General features: G+C 41.3%; 1 long non-coding RNA gene across 1 annotated transcript; it reads right to left on the bottom strand.

The window, feature by feature from the left end:
- Nucleotides 1-3,674: 3,674 nt before the first annotated feature.
- Nucleotides 3,675-8,793, bottom strand: LOC133379040 (uncharacterized). The gene is made up of 2 exons (XR_009761114.1): nt 8,504-8,793; nt 3,675-3,996 (listed from the first exon to the last, which is right to left on the bottom strand). It is a non-coding gene; the product is annotated as an uncharacterized LOC133379040 (long non-coding RNA).
- Nucleotides 8,794-9,740: the final 947 nt, after the last annotated feature.

The following is a 9,740-nucleotide window of genomic DNA, read 5'->3' on the forward strand; positions in this document are numbered from 1 at the left end:
TTTGGGGGCCCCCACGCTTGGTGATCTGAGAAGCTGGGCTGCAGTGAGAGTTTTCCTCTCTCTTCAGCCGTGCAGTGGCCATCTTGCCAGCCGCTTCCTGAGCTGATTTTAGGTGGGAGGTTTGAATCCCCTGCCTGCTCCTCAGCTGAGTGCCTGAGTCAGTGGCTTCCCTGTGCTGCTGCCACTCATTAGCTATGAAGTTTTGTATAGTTTCTTATATTTGTATTATTTTAATTTTAATCCAAAAGTAATTGCCCATCAACAAAGCAGCCAGGCCCAGACATTTACAGAAATGATTAAATTCTGTCATCCTCAATATTTAAAACAATGGTTCTGCACAAAGTGTTTTCAATTGTTTAGTTAGGAAGATAAAGATGGGAAAATATGCCTAGAAATAGACTGCCATATCTAGCAGATATCAACAAAGGGAAGATAGATGTCGAGAGACCAGTGAAGAAATGGATATGTATGGAACAGGTTGACTAGAGGCCTATTCCCTGAAGTGAAGGTAATCATATTTATATTTAATAGGTTGTTAGCCTCATATGTAAATATTATAATTGCATATATTTGTAAATAAAATCTCTCTCTCTCTCTCTCTCTCTCTCTCAATATATATATATATAGAGAGAAAGAATGTGTGTGTGGGGGCAACTATGCTTTTGCCCCGGGCCCCGCACATGCTAAGGGTGGGCCTATACTAGCACATGGGACTCCATTGATGAGGCTCTAAGACGATAATTACTTGCTACCCAAAATAGTGGCTCCTACCCCTGCCAAATCCCTGAAATGACCTCCCAACATTGCTGCCTTGAAAGGGGGCAGTGAGGTTGTAACACCTTTAATGAAACCCAGTTATCAGATCATGCTGTTTTTGAACTTGTGGAGAAATGCTGTTTATATGTCTATTGATGTTTGTGTTTTGAAAGAAAACATTCTGTGATTGTGACCCTGTGGACACTAGGGAAGGCCTCTGTGGGCAAATGGGCATTTGTGGCTGCCAAGGTGGTGACCTCTGACTTAGATTACTTTTTTTAAACTGTCATTATACAACCACAAGAGTGGCTGTATACTATAGCCAGCATGGATTTTTCACATTTTGCCATGTTAAATTGAAAATACACCCCATACCATTCTGCTGCTTCTCATAAGTTCATTTCAAAACAAAACCTTACAAAACTTATAGTCCTGAACTCAGAAATGCTTGCTTAACAACCATCCAAGTTTTCATGGTGATACACAAAACACTCAGAGAGAATTAAGAGTTCAAAGTGTAAGACGAGAAAAAAATCCAGACTCGTGTTGGACTTTTTTCTATCAGTGGCCTCATAATTTGTTGAAATTAATTAAAAACCAGCCATGTTCACAGAATACCTAATAATCCTATTACTCACCTTGCCCCATACTCTCCAGCCTTTCCCAACCTTTGGGTCCCCAGATGTTGCTGTACTACAGTCTCCATAATTCCTGATCATTGGCCAAGCTGCTGGGGCTGCTGGGGATTGTAGTCAAGCAACATCTGGGGACCCAAAGGTTGGAAAAGGCTTCTCTAACCTTTATCTTCTGCAGTTTAAAAGTTTAAAAAATGTATGACTGATTTTTAATTAATTTAAGAAATTTAACATTGAAGTCTACAATAGCGGAGGCATGCTCAGTAAGAACCAACTCTGTGTCTAAAATCCAGACTAACAGATGTTTGGCTTGGCTAATCAGGGGGCCACACCCACACCAGACATTTTTCCACTTTAAACAGTTGTGGCTTCCCCCAAAGAATCCTGGGAAGTATAGTTTGTGAAGGGTGCTGAGAGTTAGGAGACTCCTATTCCCCTGACAGAGCTCCAGTGGCCAGAGTGATTTAACAGTCAGCCGCTCTGACTGAAGCTCTGTGAGAGGAACAGGGCATCTTCTAGCAACTTTCAGCATCCTTCACAAGCTACAGTTCCTGGGATTCTTAGGAGGGAATCCAAATGTCTGGTGTGGATGTGGCCAGGGACAGTTTTGGTTTAAATTTGGTTGGGAAACTACATGTGACTGCTGTAGAATAAAAAGGTGGGGGAAACCCTGAAAAAGAATAATACTGTTCAGTGTTTTACTTTTGGAAAGGAAAGGGGTTTTCCCTTTGCCCAGTGCCCACCCACCCAATCTCCTCCCCTCCCTCCTCACCCCTACCTTTCCTCCCCTTCCCTCTCCTCTCCCTCCCCCAAGTCAGTTTCACCTATCCTAAGCATGACTGTACAGACCTGCCTTTCCCCTCCCTCTCCCCTCCCCTTCTCTTCCCTATCCCTCCCTTCTTCATCCCCTCCTCTTCCTTCTTCTTCCTCCCCTGCCCACTCCTGCCCTCCCTTCCCTTCCTCCTTCCCCATGGTCAGTTTCACCTATCCTAAGCATGGTTTCATGGGAGTAAATCCCACTGAACTCAGTAAGCATGCAAATGATCAAACCTGCCCTCCTTCTCCCCTCCCCCTGCTCCCCGCTCCTCCTCTCCCCTTCATCCTCCCCTCCCTCCCCTGCCCATGTCCTCCCTCTCTTCCTCCATGGCTAGTTTCACATATCCTAAGTATGATTGCAGAGGTGTAAATCCCATTGAACTCAATAAGCATGCAACTGATCAATCTATTCTCAGCAAACTTGCTCAGGATCCCATTTCTTACCTCCTGGATTAAAAAGCAGAGAAATTTACTAATAGGTAAATGCTAATACTAATAGGCATCCATTAATGCCTATAGCCAACAGATATTTCTATCAAACTTTAAAAAGCAAATTAAGCCCAGGATTCCTTTTTTCTGGTCAGGTACATCCTATCCCAGCACTCTTCAGCCCAGTGGGGAGCTAGCAGTAAAGAATCTGTAGCAACAGAGACATGTTATCCAGAACCAGGGCTGAACCTAATTGTAACCAGATCTTGTCCACCTTTCTGGGGATGAGTGATGGCCTACTGGTGTGTGACCTGGCTTGGCAATTTCTGTGCGCTGTCCAGGCTGCCACAAGGAGATACGTAACGTCTAGAGCGATGGGAAACTCTTTAGTACAGATGGTGCAGAGCAGTCTCATAAAATGAGTCACTATGCATCTTTGCAGAAATCTTGCTATAAAAATGATAATGAAAAAAGCAAAAGAAAACCTCCAAAAGGTCTTAAAGACAATTTGTTCCAGCTTAGGTCTTCCATTTTCTTTCGTTAAAAAAGGATGTGTTCTTTCATGACAGAAAGACAAAATCTGCTTTTCTTTTACAAGTTTTTGACAGCCAGTAAGGTCAGGGTGTTTCAAATGACGGTTGCTATCTATTAAGTGCTACTGGGAATTGTATGGTACGCAAAAGGGGACAGAATTATTATATTAAATATGACCTTCCTCCCTAACAGAAAAAAGGATTATAAACATAATGAAAATAATCTGAGGCACAATCCTGCATAACAATTTAAAATCCCGTCCTATTCTTTGCAACAGAGAGTTAATAAGTATTTAAATATCTCCCATTGGAATAACTGAGAATTCAAAATGCTGTATTTTGGCTGGATGTGACCTTTGTGATGGTTTCCACTGAAGATTCATGGATTCTAAAGTTAAATGAAACAGCACTCATATGACCACAATATTTCACCCAATAATACATATGCTAAAACCTATAGCTTGCAGCTTAAATTAAAACAGACCTCTCAGGAATTCAGATCCTCTTCATAGACTCTGACTAACTCTACATTTACTTCATACACTTGAGTTTATGCAAGAATTACAGGAAGAATGTCATGAACAGTACCAGTCTTTTTTCTATTATGTTTTGAAGCTAGCCAGGGCATTTGATATGGTTAGCCACACAGACCTCCGGACATTGTTCACCAGAGAGTATCCAGACGTATTTATAACAATGCCTTCAATTCTACGGAGACATGATTGTAAGCACTAATGATGATCTTAAGACCCATTCAACATCAGTGGTTCATCAAATGATGCTGGCACTTTTAGCATGGGATATATTTTCAGTTAGTCTTCATGTTCCTGTATGAATAAAGAGAATACAGAATTTTGGTCAGTAGCTACTTCTCAAAGTCTTGAAGTAGAGTGAGTGAGAGATGGTGGGACAGCATTTCAGTCCCCACCTCCTAAAGCAGTCTGCCAGCATGTTCAGCTGCTCCTTTCCTCACACCTGTTTTACCTCCAGGTGAGCAATTGGAGAAGCTTGGTGGGTTGGCCAGATGCAAAAGCAGAACAGGGTTTCTAAACTCTTAAAGGTTGTGTAGAAGAGGAAATTTCAGCAGGTCCAGCTTGATTTCCCAGCCAAAAGAAAATGCATTTTTGTCAGTTTAGAGTTTTTGTAAATAAGACATCTAAATAACAATCATATTCTGGTGGTATCCAGGAATCGCTAACCTTTTTGCTCCATTGACACATTTGCAAACTGGAGAAACTATTATGGGCACCATACACATACCATGCTTGAGAACACACTGCAACCTATTCTGTTGAGCACAATGGAAAACTTCTTTCAAGTAGGTGTGCCCACAAACACCACACTGGCAACCCTCACTCTAACCAAATCTACAACAAAAGTGCCAAACAAATTGTATATGAAGTAACAATCAGTTGTCCGGTTGACGTTAACCCATGAGAGGGCCTTTTGTGGAATGCCCTCCTGGGTGAGGTGCTCTGTCTCTGTCATTACTGACTTTTAGAAGGAATTTGAAAACATTCCTATTTACCAAGGCATGTGAAGGGTGAAGGAAACTGTTCCTGGTAACTTGGAGATAGCAGGATGAAATAACGTTTTTAACTGTTTCTAGAATGCTGCTTTGTTGTTAAGTTGTTTTGTTGATGTTTGTCATCCTGGGTCCTTTGGGAGGAATGGTGGGATAAACATTCATTAAGTAATAATAATGATGATGATGAAATGGATGCAAGTGAATCTGAAAGCAATGTGGAATGGTAGCATCTCCATCTAAGTTCTTAGCAATCATTAGCCTCTCCAGGTGATGGGAAAGACTTGTGCCTGAGACCATGGAGATCTGTGGCCAACTGGACTAATACTGGGCTAGAAGAACAAGCAGCCAGGTCTTGAAAAGCTGGAGCTTCCTATGTCTTATGGATAGATGTATTGCATTCATGACTGTGCTCTACATGCCGGAGCCCTTATTGCTTGACAGTGTTTTCGCTTGACCCTCTTCTACTACTTCCAAAGCAGGAAACCTGGCTTGAGGCTCAGCCAGGCTCGTCCCAGTAGAGAGGAATGACCTTTGTATACCTGAAGCAAATTTTCCAGTCTATACTCTGAGCTACATCCTGGCTTCTGCAGACTAAGAACAGCCTTTTAAAAGATAGAATCTTTTAAAAGATACTAGTCATAAAGCAAAATCTGTCTCAACAAATATCCCCATCTCCAGCTATCAGATGGTTACAACACCTAGCAGTTTTAGGCACCTGATAAGGAAAGGAGAAGGAAGGAAGGAAGGTAGGTAGGTTGCACCTGCCAATTCAATATTCTAGCAAAATGTAGATATTTGGGCACAAAGTAAAAATGCAGCAACTAACCTTATGCCTTAAGGCAGTACATATTCAGTCCAGGTGCTGCAAAACCATAGTAAAAAATGCTTCATCCAACACATTCTGCCACAAACCTGCACTGCTGGAAAAGGCAGTAATTCACTAGGACTCAGAGAACAGGATTTCTCCCCCCCTAAAAAAAAAATTCTATGGCCATGGAACAGAATCAGAATTTCTTGCCTATGTAAACAATTTTGCCTTAAAATAAGACCCAAGGAATGTGATAAAATAAAATTCAATTTGGAGGTAAAGATTTGGTGATAAAGTATTCCAAGCAATAATATTTAAAGAAGGATTATGTTCTTCTATACCTTAATAATTTTTTCCCTTGCAAAATAAACAGAGGCTCTGTGTTCACCTGGCACTGTGGGCTGTTCCCTCAAAATGACTGGGGTTGATATGTGATGAGGATTTGTTGAGTGTTTCTTAATAAATACCTCTCACAAAGCTGTTCGCAGAAGCCAAGTAGCTTGGCATTCATTTTACAATTCAGCATTTGTAACCTTATCTGGTGACTTAAGTTCCAGAAGGCTGAGGGTGTATTCCAGCTTCATTTATGTCAATGGGTTTCCTGAAGGCTTCAAAAAATCCCTTGTCATCACAGAAATCCCTGTAGTGTATACTCTGCTGGGGGTGATCTGTGGGCAGGGAGCCTTCTGTGACTTCTTTGCCATACAAACCATCACTAGACATGGCACTCCCAAGGCAAGGTGAGCTGCATCTCCTCCTGCCCTTACTTTCAGTGTTTTGCTGCTGGGCATCATACCTCTCCCTCCCACTTCTCCTCACCTTGCTCTGCGGGAAGGAAGAGGATCCTTCTTCAGAGTGAAGCCTTGTGGGAAAAGTGGCCTGGGAAAGTGCCTGTGCCCCCTCTTATCCAGGGCAGCTGGACATTCTTTTCTTTTTTTAAGTATAAATAACATAAAGTAAGGGAAGGAATGAGATGAGCTGTGGTGGTAGGCCAGTATTACTTCACACAGCACATAGTTAAACTATGGAATTTGCTCCCACAAGAGGCAGTGATTGCCACCAACTTGGAGGATAAGACTCTCAGTGGCATCTAGCCATGATAGCTATGCTCTCCCTCCATGGTTGGAGGCAGTATGATTTTAAATACTAGTTTCTGGAAAGTGCCGTTGTGCTCATGTCCTCCTTGTGGGCTTTCCACAGATATCTTGTTGGCTCCTGTGAGAACAAGATGCTGGACTAAATGCACCATTGGCCTGATCCAGCAGGCTGTTCTTATGTTCTTAATGGCTAGCACTTAGATGTATCTGATGGAACACAGGGTTAGAGCCCTTTTGAATTCCTTTTCTGTGCTGATGCTATCAGTCAAGAAATCTTTGGTTTTGCATCCACAGAATACCATCCAGCAGAACTGTTCAGGGTAAATTTAATTTTGAGAATATTTCCTTCCAAATGGGCATTTCTTCCTCACAAAATCTGTGTTTGTTTGATAAGAATTTGGAATACCATGTTGAGGATTTGTTAATGCATTTGGGGTGAGTTCACAGATCAGCGTTGCCACTTGATGCGTACCACATCAAAGGATTGCTTTTGGTTTCTCTCAGTTTCTCACTTTTCCAATCTTAAATTCAGTTCTCCAAATTGCCATATCAATTTGTGATTTTTTAAAGAAAGTCCTCATGAAAATTCATCAGCATTTTAATGCTGATTTCTCCTAACATGCACATTTTTGCATGCAATTTTCAAAACATACCCTTTTTTGCAAAGCTTTTTCTCTAATACAATGCATTTTTGTATATCATTTCACTAATATATGCATTTATATGCATACTTTGCACTAGTATCTGCATTTGTGTATGCATTACTTGGCTGGAGAACTGCATTGCAAAATCAGAAGTGGGAATTTGGAAGGACGGCAGGGTTTTAGTTCGTATCTTGTTTTGGAAACTGCCAATTGGGTAAGCTCACCTATAAATGTGAACTGAACTGAATTTCTCCTCCATGCTGACTGTCTTGCACACATTCATTACAGTTCAAAACTCACAGTTTTCTCATACTGCCTGATGTCACTCTGACAATTGTTGGGAGACAATGTACAGGTTCATTTCTGAGTTAAATTTGTGAGTCTGAGTTGGTTACATGATGGAAAATGAAAAGTAATACTTTTATTCATTAATTATATTACTTCATATTATATTACTTCGTATTAATTAATTGTTGGGAGATAAGTTAAAATGCAAAATGCTAATCCTAAGATTCTGCCATTTCATATATTTATGAATTGACATTTTATGCACATATAGATATAAACTGTCAATTTTAATATCCTCAGAAACATGAAACTCAATAGAAAAGTAAAATACCAGGCATGTGAGAATGGCTGTCTACTTTTGAGTACTAGCAAACAGTGGGGGAGGTTTGACTTTGGAAACTTGAATCCTACAGAAATCCTCTGGCTCTCCTATAAGCTCTCTTCAGTTGTTACTTGCATGCAGAGGGAAAACAAGTACAAAGAGGCTACGGAGCCTGCACTTCTAGCTCTGTCCCCATCATCATGATGCTTGTCCTGGCTGCTAATGGGTTCAACTGCAGCCTCTGCAGAGGGAAGCCTTTTCTATTTGTGGAGGCTCGCCATGTAACCCAGATCCTAGATCTTTCAAGGTTCTAAACTGCACAGAGCCTCCACAGTTAGAATGTGAGAGGGGATGGACTGAAAACACTCCCAACCAGGGATAGTACTTTAAAAAAAAAAGAAAGGTGTTGCTGTTCCATTAACAACTAATTCCTGCCTTCCTCTATTCCTCTTTCATGGAGCCACCTGAAGCAGGCTGCTGCACCCTGCTGTATGGCCAGACAGACCCTGCAGCTCTCAGCCATGGCTTTCAGTCCACACATTTTACAGGGCCAGCCCAAGACTTTCTGCTGCCTTAGGCACAGGTCAAGATCGCCCCCACCCAAATTCCACATAGCGAAACCGATTAAAGTGACAATTGAATCTTACTTCAACAGTGGCAATAGGATAGAGCATCCTCCATGGCACCTGGGGGTACCAGGCTATTTGAATGGGTGCAAGACAGGCTGTGAAGCACATGAAGGTTTATCTTCCAAAAGAGGGAATGCTGCTTCTCAGCATTTGCTGACTAAGGGGCTTATCCACATAGAAGCATATCTTCATGCTAAAAACACTGTTGTTACCTCCGTTTTCTATTTGCACTGTCCACAGTAAGAGCACAATGCCAGCTGCAAACATGGCATTTTCTATTCACACTGAGGGGTAGGATCAATTACAGAGTTTCCTAATGACCACACCCTCTAATTTAATGTTTCCCCTCCCTCTGGTTACTTGGCAACCAAGCATGCTCAGTTTGTTCTACCAGTTAAGTTTCATTTTAAAACAACAACAACCCAGAACTGCAATTATTTGTTTTTTCACTGGTACAATACAAATCTTTATTTGAGCAGTTTTATGCTTTTGCAGACAAGTTAGGGGAAAAAGAAAAATAAGGCACCCTTCGCAGCAACATAAAAAGGATAGCAGAATGGGGGAGAGCAGCTGGAAGCTGCTTGTTAGCCTACAGGAAATAAAATGAATGGAGGAGGGAGTGGGCATGGAGAGGGGAATGACTGACACACACACCTAAAAGCATTGGAGCAAAATGTCTGCAAGCACTAGAGATATGGAGTGAAGATGTTTTTTCTTTCCCTTTCGTATTATCAGAGAATTGGGTTAGTACAGAAATACAGGGGGGGAACTGCGTGATAGCTTCTGTTTGCCAGTAACGTCATGTGAACCATGCAAATTTAAAGGAGATCTGAGTAGCAACAAACATACACTAAACCACCATGTAGATGAGCCCTAAGAGAGTTACCTCACTCTGCCCAGTGATAGGACTGTCCTTGACAGTTTTCTATGTTCTGAAGAATCTTACATGTTATTCTTCTTGTTGCTGCATATACATACAGTGGAGAATGCCCTTCCCTCCTTCCAGCTTCTGGTGTAGTTTATTTATTAAATTTATATCCCACCCTTCCTCTTAAAAGGCACCCAGGCCGGCAAACAAAAACTCTAAAAATACTCTAAAACAACTTAAAAACAAAAGACTTTAAAACATAATAAAACAAAACATTTTAAAAAACATGAAAACAAAACATCTTTGAAAACATCTTTTTTTTTTTAAAGGCTTTAAAAACATGTAAAAAAGTAATTCCAACACAGATGCAGACTGGGATAAGGTCTC

Source organism: Rhineura floridana, chromosome 1 (genome assembly GCF_030035675.1).
Source record: "Rhineura floridana isolate rRhiFlo1 chromosome 1, rRhiFlo1.hap2, whole genome shotgun sequence".
In the NCBI taxonomy this organism is placed as follows: domain Eukaryota; kingdom Metazoa; phylum Chordata; class Lepidosauria; order Squamata; family Rhineuridae; genus Rhineura; species Rhineura floridana.